This window comes from Lates calcarifer, linkage group LG17 (genome assembly GCF_001640805.2).
Source record: "Lates calcarifer isolate ASB-BC8 linkage group LG17, TLL_Latcal_v3, whole genome shotgun sequence".
Taxonomy (NCBI): Eukaryota; Metazoa; Chordata; class Actinopteri; family Centropomidae; genus Lates; species Lates calcarifer.
The window spans coordinates 21,303,278-21,323,275 of record NC_066849.1 but is presented as its reverse complement, the minus strand read 5'-3'; the positions used below and the strand labels follow the sequence as shown (position 1 = coordinate 21,323,275).

General features: G+C 41.6%; 1 protein-coding gene across 1 annotated transcript in view; it reads right to left on the bottom strand.

Moving 5' to 3' along the window:
* kank4 (KN motif and ankyrin repeat domains 4) overlaps nucleotides 1-19,742 on the bottom strand; it is a 71,124-nt gene extending 51,382 nt beyond the window's left edge. Inside the window, 1 exon segment of the mRNA XM_051077119.1 lies at nucleotides 19,421-19,742. The gene's annotated coding sequence lies outside the window, so the exon portion shown is untranslated.
* Nucleotides 19,743-19,998: the final 256 nt, after the last annotated feature.

Here is a 19,998-nt window from a genome sequence, read left to right as displayed (position 1 = left end):
GTACTTCTCGATCTGAATGACATTTGCTATGCAATACTTTGTAATATCAAAAATACTTTTAATTCAGTCATTCAGGCATTGGATTTAATGTGACTTCAAGTGTCTGTGAGTGCAGGGGAAAATGGATTATGAAGAAATTCAATGTAACTTACACACAGAGGGGTGTTGCTGAACTTGTTTGTTTTTTTCCACACTGAACAGTGAAACATTCATACAGTTTCTGCCCAGTACAACCATAGCATTTTACTCTTTGGTCAAGGGACAACTCAACTGGTGCTGTTGGGATTTAAGTTCCTAGCTGAAGGAGGACAGAGCTTGACTTATTTCCTTGACCAATACTTCCCTCCTTCTGAGATATAACCACAGAAGTGTATTCTGGACCGTTTTCTGTTTGCCAAAGAGCGTGCTGTAAGGTCACAATCATGTGGTTTAAGCAAGGCGAACCATTAACAGAAAACTGGGAGAACAAGGCATTCTGGGAGCTGGTCACCTCAGTGGGATTCCCCCCTGCTTATTCAAAGGACCATAACTGCATGTATGCGCACACATTACTTCTTTATCTCTGTCTTCAGTAGATGGAATAAAGCCATGTTTGTTTCCTGCCTCTCTTATTTTCTGTGTGAGCTGAGCCCTTTCTCTAACCTGTCTCTGCTTCATGCCTTGGCTCTCTCTCTCTCTCTCTCTCTCTCTCTCTCTCTCTCTCACCACTGTGGGCACAAACCCATGACAGCTTCATGTTGTTCCTCTCTCATTCCCCCTTCGTGCTGGACTACTGACCTGGGAAATACATGGGTTGGCTGTCAACCTGCCAGTGTTGAAAAAGCCACTTTGAAATTACAGCTTTGCAAGCTAGTAAAAATGAGGACACTTCCTACCGCTGGGAGGGCTGGACACAGTGCTGAGTGCCTTTTCTGGACCTTCATACTTGTCAAGATGCGGAGAAGAAGTGAGGGAGGACAAGGGAGTCAAAGGAGGTTGAATCTCAAAACAAGAGGGAAACTAATAAAAACATTTAAATAAAAAAATGAAGACTGAAAATATACCCCTTTCAATTATAGCCAAAAATAGCATATAGATAATACCAGCTCACAGCGAGACTACATTAACCAAATTTTAATCAAGCTACACAGCGAGAAATTAATTGATTAATCATTTAGCTTATAAAATGTCAAACAATGATAAGTGCCCATCACAGCTCCCTGTAGCCCAGGGTAATATCTTCTAATTATTTTGTGCAATAGTGGGAAAAAACACCCGTAGGTATTTAATTTTCAATAAAATGAAATGAAGAGAAACAAGCAAGTTAAGTTTGAGAAGCTGTGATTGTGATGCCCAAGGTCATGCATTCTGTTTTTATTCTTTGTCATTGTATTTCCTGCTTTATTTTGGTGTCTCTTACTTTTCTGTCTTGTTTCGGATCCTACTTCCAGCCTTCACGTTTCCTGCTCCTGTGATAGTTTACTCCTCCCTAATGTGTTGCACCTGTGTCTCGTTGTTTCCCCTCTCTTAGTGTAAATAGTCTGTGTGCTCTTTTCCCTCTGTGCCAGTTTGTCTGTGTTCCCTGCAACAAATGTACCAGTAATTTGTAGCTCTCTAGTGTTAGACCAGTTTCTCTGTTTTTTGATCTTAGCCCAGCCTAGGCCTTTTTGGTTTTATTTGCCTGTTCTACCTGTGTAACGAGCCTTTTGCTTCCAGTAGAGGCTTTAAGTTCAACATTTTGGGAAAGATACTTATTTGTCTTCTGTCCAAATGTTGTATGAAAAGATTGGTAGCACTCTCATGTCTGCTGAATACAGAACTAGAGCCAGAGGACCATTGGCTTAGCTTAGCACAAAAACTGAAAGTAGAGGAGAACAGCTCATCTGTCTCTGTCCAAAGTTCAAAAAATAGGCCTACCAACACCTCTAAACCTTACAAATACACTCATAATATCTAGTTTCTTTAATTTGTAAATAAAGTAAATGTAAAAAGATATGGTTGGTGAGTATATGTTTAAGTCTGTAAAGGTGTGTTTGTACCAAATCTGGAAACCTCAGTGAAGTTACTGCACCTGGCTATAGCTTTCTGTAAGAATGGTATTGATCTTCTCATTGAAGTCTCAGATAGAAAGCAAATATGCTTATTTCACAAAATGATTAACTATTGCTTTAAGTGTCAGTGACCACAACATGCTGAGCAACAAAATCATGGAGAATCACAAAGGCACAGTAAGTATGCTGATATGGAAAGCCATTACTGTGCATCTGTGACTCATGATGAAATATTATGGCGCCCAAAAACCAGACCAATCTTGATAATACCAGGACACAACCCTCCATCATTTATATCCCCTCATGCTGTTTAAGGTCACTGGGGGCTCAAACCTGCCCCAGCTCACACTGTGCAAGAGGCGGGGGACAACATTGATGGGGTTGCCGGTCTGACACAGAGCTGACAGTATTTCCTCAAATCAATCAAAATCAAGTCAGCGGTTTCCAGTACGCTGGATGTAGCACAGGATGTAACGGATTAGCATACCATTAAAGAACCTGCGCTGTATGTTTATTCGAAAATCACCTTGAGGGAAGTGCCCTTCAAATCAAACCATCCCGTCTCTTCACAATGCTGATGTAAGAAAACCATCTGTTACTTTATAGCTTGTTACTATCGCACACTGTGAGCGATGTGTCACCATGATTCAAAAAGTTTAATCTGCTCGCCTCTGCATCTAAAGCACTGACTGACATTTAGACCACTGTCGAGCGGTTGAGAGAGCAGATGGCCCGAGACATACAGTACAGATGGCTTAAGATGAACTCTATGTGCCAGGCCAATGTGTCTGAAAGAGATTCAGCTATTGAGAAAGAGGCAAGAGAAAAACCTGAAAAGCGATGATGAAAAAAGTGTTGAACAAGCAAATTAGACAAAAAGGGAGAAGAAACAATTCAAAGAGAGAGCAAATGGATGGCTACAGCCTTGGCTGCTTGCTTTATTTTCCTTTAATCATCAAGATTATGACATATAACCCATATGTCATAAAATGTCACCACTACACATCCTGACATGCCTCCATATGTTAACATGAAAATACAGCCCAGGAGGGTTTTTTTTTTCTCTTTGATGACCAGAGAATTGCCACAGAAACGAGGTCAATAACATCTCTGTCTCTGTCTCTCCACATACCAGCATGCATCATGTTACATCTCGCCTCTCTATTATTCTCACAAAATTTATTTCCTTTCCTGTCCCCTGCTTTGTCTGCCAGGAGAAGATGCTATCACTTGAGTTGCTATGATATTATGAAAGAGGGGAAGAGAAATGTACAGCTTGTCCAGGTGAGATAAATATGAACAAGGGGCGATATTTTGATGAATAACTCTATATAATCACCCAGTATGTGTGATTTTTTTGAGACGCTGAGATAAATAGCCTGGGTGTTGTATTATAGCTGCCTGTGAGCTGCCATTAGTTTTCTTGCTTTTCCTCTCCTAATTGCCAGTATGTACTACCACTCTTTGTTCTTTGTTATTCCCTCACTATCCACTTTGTTGCAATTTCTTCTATTCCCTCTCTCTCTCTCACACAACCCGCAGTATAAATGCCAGAACAAACAGTTAAGAGAGAATAAATAAAAGACCCAGTTCTTATGTTATAGGCTGCTAACTGTGTTCCCATACCCAAAGCTGGACCACAAAGTCACCACAAACCCCCCCATAATCACATCCTAATCTCCCTCAGAACATGACAAATACATTACAGCTGACTTTATCCAGACCATGGATGTGTTATATGAACCAAAAATAAATAGCTCTCTTCCTCTGTTGGGCTGCAGGCGAGTTCCCATACTCCAGGCTATCACACAGAGACTCTACAGAGCTCAGAGTGTTTCTTTCCCATCATGATAATGCCCGACTAAGTGCTGATAGTTGCCTTCAATTCCATGCTGCCAGTGTCCCTCGTGCACAGTGTTCTCATGAATCACACATCAGAGAACGAAGCTTGGAAACACGGACGCAGTTCTGTGTGCCTGTGTGACAGTTACCACCTTACTGTCACAGCGCTCATCCAAGGCACAGCGTATATTGGCTGCTGTCATCTTGGGCTACAGTTGTTTTATTACCAATTCATTTGTCAGTTATTCTATCCAATTAATTGTTTAGTCTATAATGTGTCATGAAAGAATGAAAAGCGTTCCCAGAGCCTAAAAGTGATATGATGTAAGGTGTTTTATGTTTTATGTGACTAACAGTCCAATAGCCAAAGATATTCAGTTCACAATAGAGAGAGAAAGCTGCAGACCCTCACATTTGAAAAACTAGAAGCAGAGGTTTGGTATTTTTTGCTGATGAATGACTTAAATGATTAATTATCAGACTTTAGGTTTTGGTATTTGGCATCACACAGCCAGCATTCATTTTGGTTTACCTTGACTATCTGACAGGGACATCTTTTATAAATAACCAGTTCCAGCCAGATAACTCAAAATACGATAACTGTCTCATTGGATAGTTGCACATAAATTACCTTCTCCAGTATTTCCATTATTACCAACTGTATAAAATGAACCGTGGGAAAAGGAACATTAGTCACGAACTATTCAGACTCAGAGGAAACACTTGGATCTGTTGCAAGTGTCAGCAGAGTCTACCTGAGTTCACAATAAGAAACAGGGCATTCAACATTAAAACACCCTCATTAACTATTTGCTACTTAGTGCACTGTATTTACTTTAATATGCACTCATTGTACAAAGTAGTGACAATGACTTTCAGACAGTGTCTCTCTGTCAGTCAGAGTCAGTCAGTCCTTTACTTGAACATAAATCACCAGTACAACCATAAAGTGGTGTGAAGGAGACCTATTTTTCCACTACCTGAGTTATAAGCTCAACACAAGCCTCTAAACTGTCCTAATGCATCTTAGATAAGTGACAGATGACATGACAGCTAGAGTTCATTTTCCACCTCTGCCAACTCTTGTCCATTCCACTTTACCTTTTCTAAGAACTGGTCATCAAGAAAAGACATAGTAAGAAATGAAAAACAAAGAATAAGACAGAGAGCGTGAATGTGACCGGAGACGCTGTTTGTTTTTGTTTATGTGTGACAGAGATGGGGGGCTGTGCGAGAGTGCTGGCCACACATGTCACATCAGGAGGCATGATTATCCACCAGGATTACACTTTAATCAATCTAAAGCACTGGTCCCTGTCTGCCACTGTGCTAATCCCATCAAAGGGGGGCTCTTTCTGCCTGTCAGCTTATCCTCTTCCCATTCACCGCCATGTTAAACACCTCACAAAGCTGCATGTCAAGAGTCAACTGGGTCTCAGCATGGAGACGTCGGGCTCCCACTCAGCAGCAACGCATCCAAACCACAACAATCCATTCAATTTCAAGATGCTGCAGAGAGGATTTTCCTGCTGATGAGGCAAATTGATTGTGACAATGCATTTTCACATTAACAGTGTGAACACAGGTAAAACAGCATTAACAACTGGTCACTATTGGTGGCTGCTGTAGTGATTAGCTATATACTTTAATGCAGTTTAAGTACAGAAAATAGCTGTTTGCTAAAAACATAAGTTGACTGAACAATTGTCGACTTACAAACACTAATTAATGAGACCAGTCAATTCATCATTTAAGTCATTCATCATGTAAACAAACATCCTGTGGTTATAGATTGATTATCTTTGGATTTTTGGGCTGGTGGTTGGACAAAAAAAAAGATCTGAGGATGTTACCTCAGACAGTTTAAAGACTACATGATTAAACTGAATGATGAATCAGAAAAATTACAGATTTATCCATACTGAAAATATCTGTTAGTTGCTGCCCTAATGCAGTGTGTGTGTGTGTGTGTGTGTGTGTGTTTGTTTGCATGTCTGTGTATGACAGAGAGAAAGTGTGTACATATGCCGACAAAAAATACAAAATGTGTATGCTCTTACTCACATCCAGTAAATATGCATGCAACCACCTACCCACACACATACAGACACGCGCACACTCTTTGTAAAATCTAAAATGCACTGTCACGGTACCTTGGTGGCTGACATTTTGTGCTTAGTGTACATCTTTTACATTTATGAATTCTTACGATTTAGGCAGCTCCAAAGTACATTAATCCTAATTTTCTGGGAGTGGAACGTGTCATTTGCTTAAAAACAGCCTTAATTCTAGAAAAAGAAAAAAGAAACACTTGTACTCAATTCAATACACACAAAGTACCCTAGGAGAACTGTGTGTACATGCGTGTCTATGATGAAAACCTCTCTCTGACGTCTTTCATCTCTTCTCTCGCATGCTACACTCTCACACAGCTTTGATGAATGGATGGATGGAAAGAGGGAGGGGGTGGATAGGGAGGGAGAGAAAAGAGATGTGAAAGGAAGAGAGAAGTCACTGTGGGACAGAGGTGCGTAAAAAGGAAGACACATAGCTTACTAGCATTCAGGATAAAAATAACCTAAGAGCCAGGAAGAGATGGGTTTTTTTCTGCAGACCTCTTTATCCATCCATTTGCTCATGCATGTTTGTGTGTTTATGTATGTGTGTGTGCACACATGGTATTAAAGCTCAGCTGGAGGATGAGGGAGAGAATCGTGTTTTTAAACGTCAATAAAGACAGATGAGCACAAACGCACGCACACTGTGCATACACTCGCACCATATACAGAGGACACAAACTAACTATAAATCTACTGGAAGATAAAGGACACAGAGACATACAGGTTGTCAAAGATAGCCTACATATTTTCACAACCAGATGGCCACATATGATGATATGCCAGATAAGTGTGCAAAACAGCAAGACACTCAGATAAAGAGACGACAGGGATGAACCAAACAAACACACTAAACACTACCCATCTGCTTGATCCTGGTGACAAATTGGGTTTGTTACTCAGGCTAGTTATTTCTCTCCACATTAAGCCACAGTTGGCACAACCGTCCTAACTGAAATGGTTTAGGACAAATCTGGGGCTCTGGGTTGTGGCCAAACTGCCACATTGCATACAGAGATTTGAAGCGGCTTAGTGAGCTGCAGACAATGCACAGCAGTGGCATCATGACACAGGAAAACAAAACGTCAGTGGGTCACTATTGGTTTGTGTTTGTGCCACGATGCAGGCTGGCAAAGCATGTGCTGGCTATTGCTATCTACTGGGAAATGGCATGACCACACAGTAGGAACAAACTGGGATGTACTCAGGCCTGATGGTGCAAACAGCCGTTTTGCAAATTCGGAATGATTTTTTCCAGTTCTTCTGTTCACAGGTGCCTACATACCATGTAGCGCAGTCTGTAGTGTTTGAATAGAGACATTTTGTATCATTTTGGCTCTGAAATCACTGGATTTAAATGAGAGCAAGTGCTGATTTTCAGCTGTTATGGCATTCGAGAGTAGCCCTTGTGGACATTTTTATTCACAGTCCCCCAATTTTTGAACAGTCCAACACCATTCACACAACTATGAATGTAAACCCACTCAAACTAAAGCTGAAAGATGACCTCGCAGTCATTATTTATTTTCAAATGTGCTGGACTGCAGAACCAACACAATTAAAAATGTGTCATTGTCTAAATATTCACAGACTGCCCTGCTCAATTTAAGTACCTCTATTGTGAAACAACACTAAGAGTCTTGGGCCATGCTAGTTGCTTTCTGTGAGGCTGCACAGCAGTCATAAGAGCTAAACGCTAGTGTCAAAATGCTAACATGCTCATGAGAACAATGCTAATGTTTGGTGTTAATAGTTACTGTTTACATGCTCATCTTAGTTTAGCATGTTAGCTAATGCACAAGTTGCCTAAAACTGAGGCTGATGGGGATGTCATTAGTACTGCAGGCATTTAGTTGTAACCAAAGTCTTGGAGAAAAGTCAACCTGATGATGGCACTGTAAATGAAACATCAGGGGATCACGAAAGTGATAATGATTCATCCAAATATCGTATTTTCGTGACAATGCTTCCAAATAGTTTTCAAGCGTCAGATGGGTAATGGGTAAAACTGACTAAAACAATACAAATGGTAAAGGTATGCATATGGAAATGTGCATGTCAGCCAAGAAAATTAAACAAAGCTTACATGTAATAATTTTGCAAATGCATTATCTTGAAATGCTGACTGAGAGAAGGAAATAGAATACATTCAGCGTAAACATGTTCCAGTACACCTGTATTGCTGATTGCTTATTGCACTCTACTGCATTCAGAGCTTGGTATTGATTGTTTACAGTATTTGTGGAGTGCACAGGCTACAATGACTGCTCCTTTCTGTTCTGCCTCTATTATATGCACCTGTGTGCACTATGAAACTGCAAGTTGTCAGTATGTCTGCACCCCTACCACAAAAGAAACATTTATTAAACTTGATGATTAAAATAATTCACACTGACAGCTGACCAAGCAGCCTAATTTGAACAGGAAAGCCTTCTCTGTCCGTTGCAAATGTGCGGTTCAACCAGAGATTGTAGAGGAGAGGAAACTAATTTTCTCTGAGGCCCGGTCTGGGCGCAGATGAGAGTTTCATTGAGACACTAATGTTGCTAAGGAAATATGACTGCGGTGCGGTGAAATATATTCCACAGAGTCTGTGTACTGGTGCTACCCAAACCCTCATTTAAGATGCCAAATATATCAGAGATGCAAATTCTGCTCCCTCCCTCACTTCCCTCTCACCGATCACTGCTGCCTACTCACATCTCTTTCCTCTCTTTCTTTTTTCCCCTCCCCTTTCCCTTATCAATCTCTCCCTCCTTCCTTTTCTCCATCTCTCCGTATCTGATTTGCTGAATGCAAAAAGAGATGCTTCAGTGTTTCAGGGACCCACTGCTGACGAATAGAAATATCTGATTAGGAGACATACAGGCTGAAAGATAGCAGGGAAAATGTGGCCTCTGGAATGCTGTACCAATATTCCCTCTCTCTTTTACTTACTCTTTCATTCCTTTAATGTCTCTCTACCAGGCCTCCTTATAGCAGACATGGGAGAGGGGAGCTGAAAGAGGGTTTCTGTCTCCCTCCTACCATCACCCCTCCCTCCTTCAGTCCTATTCAACCCTTGCCTTCTATTTGTCTCCAACCTCCCTGCTTTCATATATGCCCTTTCCCTATCCTACTATTTTCCTCCTCCCTTCATTCATTTGTTTCTCCATCTTTAAGACCAAGCACAAGCTCATCCTTCTGTCTCTTTTTCCCCTTGTCTTCTTTCTCATTGTGTCCATTTCTCAGATGCTGCAGAAAGTAAACACTCCGCAGGATCCTATCTGTCTAGCAAAATGCTTTCTAGAAGCAGGATGAAAGGCATGGTGCACTGACTCGAAATCAGGGGCTATCTGTTATCTGATTGGCTGACATGGAGAGCTGTCTGTGGATTTTAGTTACCGGGGAGAACAGGGAGATAATGGCACCGTGTCAGCAACTTCGGGAGCTGCAGGGGCCAGAAGACGATGGAGGAAGATAGGATGACCAGCCATGTGCAAGTATGGAAATGCTTTGTCACAGTCTCTGCATATTTGGTCAAGAGATATTTGAGTTCCATTTTCTAGGAAACATGGTGTGAGCAGTATATCCAGGGTTTACAAATATCTAATATAAGAAATACTAAACATATTTTAGACAGTCCTTTGACACACACATTTCCCTTTACTTAACACACACATTTCCCTTTATTTAACACACACATTTCCCTTTCTATGACTTCTTGTGTGCTGCCAAAACACAAAAACAACTACTTTTGAATGCAATTTTGTTACAAAGATATTCAAAGGAAATGCTCTTTTAAAACGAGGAACAGCTTCAAACACTTGGCCCTGATTGACAGTCATAAGAGGCTTCCCTGATGATACAGTCCTGCTGATTGGAGTCATTCATGGTGGGTGTGCCAGTTCAAGTGCTGCAATCTAGCCTGATTGTGTAACAGTGACACCTGCGCTTTCCCACTCTCCCTTCCCTTATGCCTCTGAGTCTCTTTTTCGGAATCTCTGCAGCAGAGTCCCAAGTGGATCTCCCCTTCAAAAGTTGCAAAGTGAACCAGGGGATACGAAAGGCCACATGTCGCAAACCCTGCTCAAAGGGGGACAGGCTTTGCAACTCATTTTGATGTATTAATTCTTGTAATGCACACTTCAGATGAAGTAGATCCTGAATTAGGATGCAGTTAAATGTAGTTTTTGCTTTTCAACTATTGCCAGATTGTCTAATTAAGCTTAAAGTTGCTATAGTGGCAGGTTTATGTTGATTTCAAGCATTTTCTGTTTCTTTGTCTGCCTCTCACCTGTTGCCTGCCAGCTGTGTATGTTATGCCTGCCAAGTCTGCTGTTTGTTCACCTGATCCTGCCTGCGTGTCACTAAATAAAGTGTAACCCTCCATAAACTGCCTTTTTGCTAACATTTGGATCTTATCACCTGTTGCCAGCAAAACCCTGTAATGAGCTAATGAGCCTTTATATTTATTTATCATCATTATTATTTTTGTAAGTATCCACACACAGACATTTATACCACAGAATGTATTTAACACACTGTTTTCATCTGTGCACCTGATATATGGAAATACTTTAACAGACGTATGTTTTGTTGGTTTTGGCCTTTTTGAGCATGTTTTTTGTTTGTTTTTTTTACACTGTATTATGTAAACTATCTGTCTGGCAGAATTACATTTGTTGGAGCCAACATTGGTTTAGCTGGCACTGGGAATTCTTTGGAAATGACTGAAACAGTATTGACAACAACTGTGGCTGTACATGAATAATAGAGAGCACTAGGCAAACACACTGAAATACAGAAGTGTCCATCTGGTCCCCAGTGGGAAATGAGTGCTTTAGCAGCTCCAACAAGACGTTGCGAGAAACTGAAATGCTCAACGAACACATGCTCACAGGTGGAGAAACAGACAGAGTTCAGGGCTCATTAAATCCCAGTCAGGCAGCTCCACAGAGGCCAAACACTCTGCAACTCACACGGGAAAGGATTTCTGACTGAGATAAACACGCACTCACACACGCACAAGGTTCATAACCTGGTCACTTACGAGCAACTACTGTGTGTGTGCTGTGTGTCAGCACTGTGTGCATGCGTGGCGTTATTTCACACCCTCACACACAAACACACAGACAGTTACATGCAGCAGGGAAGAATTCATCTGTTGATCTACATTCCTGAGCTTCATGCAACCCATTAGAGCAGGCTATCTCACCACAGTTAGTTTGAAAAATGGGAAGAACATCAAACAACCTTTGGGCACACACACACACACACACTAAAAAAATCTCTCCCATCTACTCGCTCTCAGTCATCTCATCTTTTTTTCCTCCCTTTTCATCTTTGTTTCAGCTCTGCCTCTCTTGTGTTCATCTTTACATCTCTCATCTCAAATGTGTGCGCTTTAACCTCTGGGAAAGCAATAACTACATTAGAAACAACACAGGTGTGTGTGTTCAGGTGTGGGTGTGTATGTGTTGTGTCAGTGATGAGACCTCACAAAGATAGGTGTACATAGGTGTGTGTGTGTGAGAGAGAGAGGGAAAGTGCCAGACAGAGAGGGAGGGAGCCAATTTTCTCTTTGGCTTACAGATGGAGACATAAAACTTTCATTAGAAAAAACGAGTCATCGGACAGAGAAAGCATGTGTTTAGGTTGTCCTGAGAATGAGGTTGGGGATTTTGAGTTCAAGGCAGACATAAAAACCATCACTATGTTCTCACAGGTGCACAGAGGTACACACACCCACACTAGAGCACACCAGGGCAAAACAATATTCCAACACAATCTGAATACATATTGACTTCTGCCATTCATTACTGACACCCTCTGGGGCAAAATCCAGAAAACAATGAAAACAACACAGTCCAGACACAAGAGGGATGAATGCAGCAAAAGCTAGAGCACCAGCGGCTCACACAATCACAAATGACCTTTAAATAAATGGCGTCAGAGCCTAAATATACCTAAGAGGATGAACAAGGAATTTTAGCTGCCAAATAGCTCACTGAACTGGCTCATGACTGACTCACAAGTTCACAGGTGTAAAAGATAAAATACGACACCTCAGCAGGTATTAACAAAAAGACAAACAGATCGACGTGCCTGCATCTGCAGCTTCACACTGCTGCTGTTTTTCCTCTAACTCTGCTGGCACTGCAGCTCTGCAACTGGATGATATTGGTTCTGCCTGGTTTGGGTGCTCACTCTGTGTGTGTGTGTGTGTGTGAGAGAGAGAGAGAGAGAGAGAGAGAGTTGTTGTTTTTTCTCTCTGTACACTTGAGAAGTATGTCTTTAGACATCTTTGATTTGCTCTTCCACCCTCCTAAAGGATGTAGCTTTGTCCTCTCACCCATCTGCAGCTTGCATGCAGCATTTACGATGCTTACCACTGCTCACATATTGGCCATGTCGACCTCAGAGTCCAAAAGAAATGGGTCATACAGGTGCCCACCACTAAAAATTATTTTTTTATTGTCATCTAATGTGCCAATTATTCTATCAATTAATTAATTAATGAAAAGCATCCATTAGAATTTCCTAAAAGCCCAGGATGGCATCTTCAAATGTCTTTTTTCTTAGGGCCAACTGTTCAAAGATATTTAATTTGTGATATAAAACCAAGAAAAGCAGACAATCCTACAATAGTGCAGCACAGATGAGACGGGGGGAATGATAACTTCCACATGAGGAAAACACATCATCAGAGCCTGCAGGTGGATGATAAGCTGGAAGTGGGACTGATGAGATGCTGTGAAGGCCAGGGTATGCTCGAACTTTAGTTTGTATGAAGTGTTGGCAAATGGCAAATGTCTGCAGTCATAGAGTTGGGTGAGATAAGAATTTTACAAATGGAGATAATACCACGCACTTTCTGACTTCAGAGGCAGGGTGAAGTGGTGCTTGTTGATTTCATCAAGTTACAACAGATGATCAAAGCATAGTGACATCTTAATACTGAGAAATGATGATCAGCGATCACTGAGCCTGAAGCAGCATAGTAGCAAGCAGCAGAGTACTGATGGCTTAAATAGACCACTGTACTGGAAATTATGCAATGCAATAAAAGTGCATTTGCATATGCTTCAGTGAACAAACTATGTCATGTGTGAGTGTAGCAGTAGAACTCAGTTTGCCTGAAGTAGCTCACAGCCAATGCTCAATTTCAAACTTCTACTTCTTTGTCAACACAAAAGCCTCAATATTCAAATGTACACTCGCACAGGATTCTACTACAAACACAAATGTGAACACACACATGCCTGTACACACTCCATAACTCTCTGACTTTTTGCAGGGACTGGCTACTTCCAACAACACTCCAACAGGAAGTTCCTGCCTCCTATAGCCAGCCAATTACAACGCAGTATTTAACGATGAAGGTTCCATTAAGGAAGTCCCATGTTCCCCTCAGCACTCTCGACTCCTCTCACGACAGACTCTGTTTTTTCCTGCCTGTCAATACCAGGAACCCATTAAGGAGCAGTGGTGGGGATACCGGGCAGGGAAACAATGTAAGGATGGACCTAGGCATTGTTCCTAAGTGTTGCTCCTTGAGAAATGTCCGGTTGTGTTGCGTTATTTCTGGCTGAACTGCAGTGCAGGACCTAGCTTTAAATTTTAGCAGAAAATGTGGCTGTATAAATGATGACTGCCTCTAACCTACTGGAAAGCACATTCCTACCTCTAACCTATAAAGGTCATACCTGTGATTTTACATGTTTTAGCTCATAAACTTCAAGCATAAATATGGTCTGATGCTGCGCTGTATAACAACCTAGTCAAACCTTTTAGTCACCTTTTCTATTCTTTCAATCTTCTATTTTATTTAAGATTTTAAACCTTTTTAATGCGAAGACATGCTCAAAATAGTCCTTCCAAGTAACTACCCCACTGTAAAATTTATAATGTAAAGGACAAAGTAAGTAATTTGGTGACCTAAAGATATAAATTTGCTTTGAAAATTCCTGGAATTGCTGTAAAGTACACACAATTAATCATTAATAGTCTAAAATATGCAAAACTGGAGGTAAACCTTGGTTTTCACTAGAAAATGAAAACCAGGCTCGTGTCCCCCACCCAACCAGAAGCCAAAGAACAAGTGAAAGCCTTACAGCTTGCATTGTTCCTCTGATCTCCATAGCTTCCCTCAGTGATGAACTGCAGCCCACCTCAGTGACCCCTGTCCGACTAAACTCACCCACTCATGCAGCCATGGAAACTCCACAAGAACACACATACTGTTGTTGAGCTCTGTAACAATGCTAAAAATGCAAATCAATGCACAACAAAACTCACACACACAAGAGTAAAACTGATTCCCAAAGGTACATGTCACAAGAGGACATTTAATACTGTCAGTCTTGGTGGTGTTCAGTTATTTTCCAAGCACCACTTTTCATAATGGTTCAACAGGAGTTGGCACACAGGCATTGTTCTGACCCAGATTTAGCAGCTGAAAATGTATTGCACAAGAAAAATTCAAAACAGAAGCTTCCGAAAATGCATCACATAAAAGAGGATGTTTCCATTGTCGCTAATGTTTGATTTGATTAGCAGCACAAAACACTTAAGAGTAAAAGAGCTGGAACCTCATCTCTCAGCAGTAAACTTCATCTGTGGCCATTCTTAATACCACAATCCAAAACAACTGCCATTGTATTTCTTTCTCATAATTGTCAGTGCATCAAACATGACACCAGGTGCAATAGAACTGAAAAATAAGGGGTTGGCCTGTGTTCACGCAATGTGCTAATTTTTCTCACTGGCAGTGCTCCACTGTGGCTTTTCCATGAGATATGACTTGGTTATATGCTCTGTTTGTTTATATGTTCTTTTAAAAGCTCTGCAATACAGAGGTTAAAAGGGTAATGGTGACCAACAGGATTTCATTTTGGCCCTGTAGCACAACATAACTAAGGCCTGTCCTGACTGATAAAAATGCATCTTTCAAAATACAATCACAGTGCCTCTTATCGTCAGATCAACTATACTGTTGTCCACAGTGTGGACAAAGGCAGGTGTAGGTTGAGGGAGGACACTGACATTGTCCATTTTACAGTATTCTCTCCACTCTTTTCTAACAGTTAAACAGTCTACAATTACAACAAATCAATCTTAACTTGGACAGAAATAAATCCACACTGGGACAGACAGGGTGGGGGTCTGAGTTGTGATGCGTCAGGTCATTTGGACAGCTACACTGAATGATTCAAATTAGTTTGCTAACAGGACCAAACTGGTTAAATGGGTTCAGAGTCTGTAGTCAGGTTGTGCTATGTACAGATCTAAGCCAGCTGACATTCCTTTAAACACAAAATGTGCTTTCAGGGCAAAGAAAGAACTCTGCCTACCTTGGCAATGACTTCAGTGCTGTCTGGCTTCTGTCCAAAAACATGGGCTGGATCAACCTCAGCCACAACAAACTCATGAATTGTCAGGGGCCAGAGTGCTGATGTCTACAAAATCTCATTTTGTCAAAAGTAAATGAAGTTTAACATTTTTTCTAGCTCAACACATTTCTATTTTTATACTTTATCTTATGGCTTTTTCTTTATATCTTTAATTCATCTTTTCTAAAGAGCCACATGTCTGAAATAAAGTCAACACTGGATTGTGCTGAATTTATCCTCAGTGTATTCACTAGAGTTGGATAATTCGCTGAATTAGGTTACTCAGAGAATTTCTCCTCTCATGCTGCCCACCTTAAAAAAAGAAAACATCTGAGGACCGCAGAGCCACTTAATCCGAACTTCTGCAAAATCCCACTGTTTTCTAAAGTCATGCAGTCTGTGGGAAGCTGCGGTTTGCAGAACAGATGTGCTGCAGGCACAAAGTATACACATACCTCTGGCCCGGTGTGAACCCACCCTTCTGCTGACACTGATAGGAAGGAATACACCTCCAGCTTTAGGATACCAACATAGGGAGGAGAGGGGGAGAGAGAGAGAGTTGTGAAAGCATGGCACAGCTGAGGAATAGTGTGTCAACAGAGAATGAGATTAGTAGTGCTATCCCTAGGCGTTCGCTCAGCTGGTGTGTGTATGTGAGAGTGCCGACTCCTGGCTCTCATGTATCCGTGTGTGTTCTCAGCAAGGGGTTTTTTTGGCTTCTTTGACTGACACAGACAGAGTTTAGGGAGTCCCTCTCCCTCCCACAGCATGGCTAAGAAGCCCTAAAGCTCCTTAGCCCAGACTGTGCTTCTTGTTTGATGAAAGCACATCTCTTATTTTTATTTACTAGAAATACTGTGGAGATAAAACAATAAAAAAAAAAATCCAACCTGGTGTCACCCTGCCTGGCTCATTCTCAAGCACACTTGCAAGGAAGAATGTTTGAAAGCACATACACACACCTCACACTGTTCCCTTTTCTATTTTTGTTTTGTCTTTGTGGGGGATTATTTTGTTCGGTAAAAAAAACTGAACACCTTTATCCTTTTAAGCAATCGACTTAGCGCACACATTAGTGCACAAACACACTCACGCTGTGTGGGCCAACAAAAGCATTTACAGGTTCAGAGAAGCCTTAGGTGGAGTCAGTGGATATGAAAGTCTAGAGAATACGAACCACATGGGAGCACCGGGCACTCGGCCAGTTGAGACAGAGCGCAGACTGGCATCGACTGGCACTGGTCAACATCACACACACAAACGCACACGCACCATTCACATTACTGCCCGTCTCAGCTCTCACTCAGCAAGAAAACAACCTGCAGCACACTGCTCCAGACACGCCAGACATACACACACACACACACACACACACACACACACATCACTACAATGTTTGCGTGAAGGAATCGTGTCATGCACCATGTGGTTTGTGCTGAGTTGTTTCTTTGCTGACAGCTATCTTTGGAAAAATACATTTGAATAATTCTCATCGTGACCATCACACATACTCAGAGGCCATGACCAGAGCAGTGTGTGTTTGTTCACTGTGTGTGTGTGTGTGTGTGTGTGTGTGTGTGTGTGGGGTGATGAGGGAGGAAAAACATAGCATGTCGAGTTGTTCAGTGTGAAGCAAATGTTCTGTGCCTTTCTCTGTATAAGAGCAGCCAACCCAAGATGCTCAGTCGAGTGGCTTCAGATTCTGGGTGGGCCTTATGCGTGTGAGGGTGTATATGTGTGTCTGCTTCTGTGCTTGAATACACTTTCCATCAGATTAAGCTGCTAAACCTTTCCTACACAGGTCTACCAAAGGCTGGGTCCCTAATGGTCTCGTTTCCACTGCAGGACCAAACTAGGCTAATTTACTATTCATGCCATTTAGTTTAGCCCAGAAAATACTGTACGCTTTTTATTTTTCCTCTTGTGGGTAATGTAAACAGTGTTGCTTTGAGGTAAATGCTAACATCAGCATGCTAACACACTCACAGTGCTTACATGCTGATATCTAGTATGTGTAATTTTTACCATGTTCACCAGCTTACTTTAGAGTGTTAGCATGCTGGCATAATTAGCACCAAAGTAGTAGACAAAAGTTTTGAACTGATGATGACGCTAAATGAAAAGCCAGGGGATCACAGAGGTCCTTACATTCCAATTCATTCTGAGGGGGACATGAATGTGCGTACCAAATTTCATGAGAATCCATTCAACAGTTGTCGAGATATTTCACTCAAAACCACAAATGTCAGTCTCATGGTGGCTGTACAGGAAAGGGTCAGGGGATCACCAAGTAATTAGGATTCATCCTCTGAATACCATGAAAGTCTGTTTTCATGACAATCTATGCAATAGTTGTTGAGATATCTCAGTCTGGACCGAAGTGTTGGGCCAGCTGACAGACCGATATTGCTATCCATTGAGTCACTGTGTTAGTTTCTTGTCACAGAATTCTTTGAGACACTAAAAGATCACTTCAGAACAAATTTATCATCTTAATGCTTCCATTGCAATGCAAACCTCTGCTTTTGCTGATATTAATATTTTACTCAATTTTAAGGACTACAAGCTCTGAGTGTTGACGAAATTCTGTGAGACTCAGGATTACAAAACCTTCTCACATCATACTGGATAATCTTAAAAATTAATGGGGATCAAGCCTAAAAATGGCAGTTTTGCTTGTTTTCCTTTCCTGAAAAGCTGACATTTCACAGATATGTGATTTCATCAGACAGTGTCAATTTGCAAATCACACATCATGGCATCGTTACAGTGAATGGCTTGAACAGCCACCAGCATGCGAGCTGGTGTGACTCACCTCTCTGCACCTCCAAGGAAATTACACTGACAGACACAGACATACAAACATAAACACACACACAGAGCATGGGACGATTGCGCTAATGCAGGTCAGCCATATCTCGGAGGACAGTGCGTATGTGTGAATAACAATGTGCCCTTTTAACCTGAGCATGGATGGAGAGTTCTTAATGTCAGTGAATGCAGCATACAGCAAACACACACAATGTGGCACCCTGTAAACATGCTCCATGTAACAAGAACGCTTTGCCTTTTTTAATGTTGTGTAGCTGCGGTTAGCCAACCAACCATGGCCAATGCTCTGTGGCAGGCAGGGCAGTGACCAAGACTAACTGAGAATACATGCAGACCGTAAGAGAGCAGAGATGGAGGGAGAGAGGTAGAGAAGCAAAGCAAGGATGCACAGCGAATGTGTGCAGACCGCTGAGAAGCAATCATGCCAAAGTTGCATATAAGATCACTCAAAACAACAAACATCTCCTCGCTTTTCCATCTCTGCTCCATCCTTTGCCTGCTTAGCATGCTTTCTACAGTATTTGTGAATTGTAACCGTATGTATATGCGCATGTCAGGCTCCAGCTGAAAAACATTAGTCAGGCCAGCAGGGAATTTGACTGAAACCTGGCCCGGCTAATGAAATGCTTCAGAGAAGGGATCAACTGGTATAGAGAGATGTGAAAGAAACAGAGACAGAGACAGAGAGAGGAAGAAAAATAAAGATAGAGGTTTCCTTTGTCAGTATGTTTGTACATACATGCACAAGTATGTATATGCATGCCTGGCTCGCAGCATCTGATTAAAACAGATGCTGAAGATCCCAAAGCTCAGCACACAGAGCGAGAAAGATGATAAAAGCTCGAGTCTTCCCACTTTGGCTGGAATGCATAAACTCTTCTGAGTTGATGTGAAAATGTAGATTTGGTACCAGAAAATGCCAAAAATGTAATTAAAATGAACTGTGCAGAGACCAGAGGGACAGAAATCAAAAACAGAGCACCAGCTAGCAGGAAGGAAGAAGCAAAAAAATTGAATAAAAAGAGAAAGCAAATAGGATGAATGAATAAGTTCAATGTGAGAGAAGATACCTTAAATAAAAGAGAGCAGGGGAGGAGAGGGTGGCAAAGAGGGTGCACAAGAAATGAACTAAATAAACAGCTGAGCTAGGAGGAATAAGAGCAAAAGAGTAAAATAGAGAGAAAAATATAGAAGAAAGTGCACACCACATCAGTCCTTCCCTTACCTCTGCAGCTGTGTGAGGTATCCTTTGGGACAAAAAACGTAGCGGGGAAGAAACTTCAGCTTCAGCAGCACTGCTACAGATCCCAACTTTCTATGTCTTTCCAAGGCAATGGACATATATCTCTATCTATCAGCCAAAAGCAAACTCCTCAGTCCACTAGCACTGTACTGTGTCTACCTACGTGGGCTTTTGTAAATGTATCCTAAATGGTGATGAATACTGGTGAGTGAAAGGAGAGTACTACGCTAGAGGGCAGACAGACTGGCTGAAACAGGAGAGCAGGGAGAGAGTAGAGAGCAGACTGAGTAGGATGGAAGAGTTACTGTTTCCTAACATCAGAGCGGCTGGGCTGGATACACCCACCTCCTCAGCATGCATCAAATAGGAGTCGCTCAGATGCTCTAAAGTATGCAGAGAGAGCGAGGGTGAGAAATCATATGTGCAGCCTGAGATCTGATCTGATATATGCACATATGCATGCAGAGGTTATGCACACATTCATATACTCATAAAGTATCTCATTAACTGTCTTTTTCTGACACACACACACACAAAACTACCCTCAGTGCCTGTGAGAA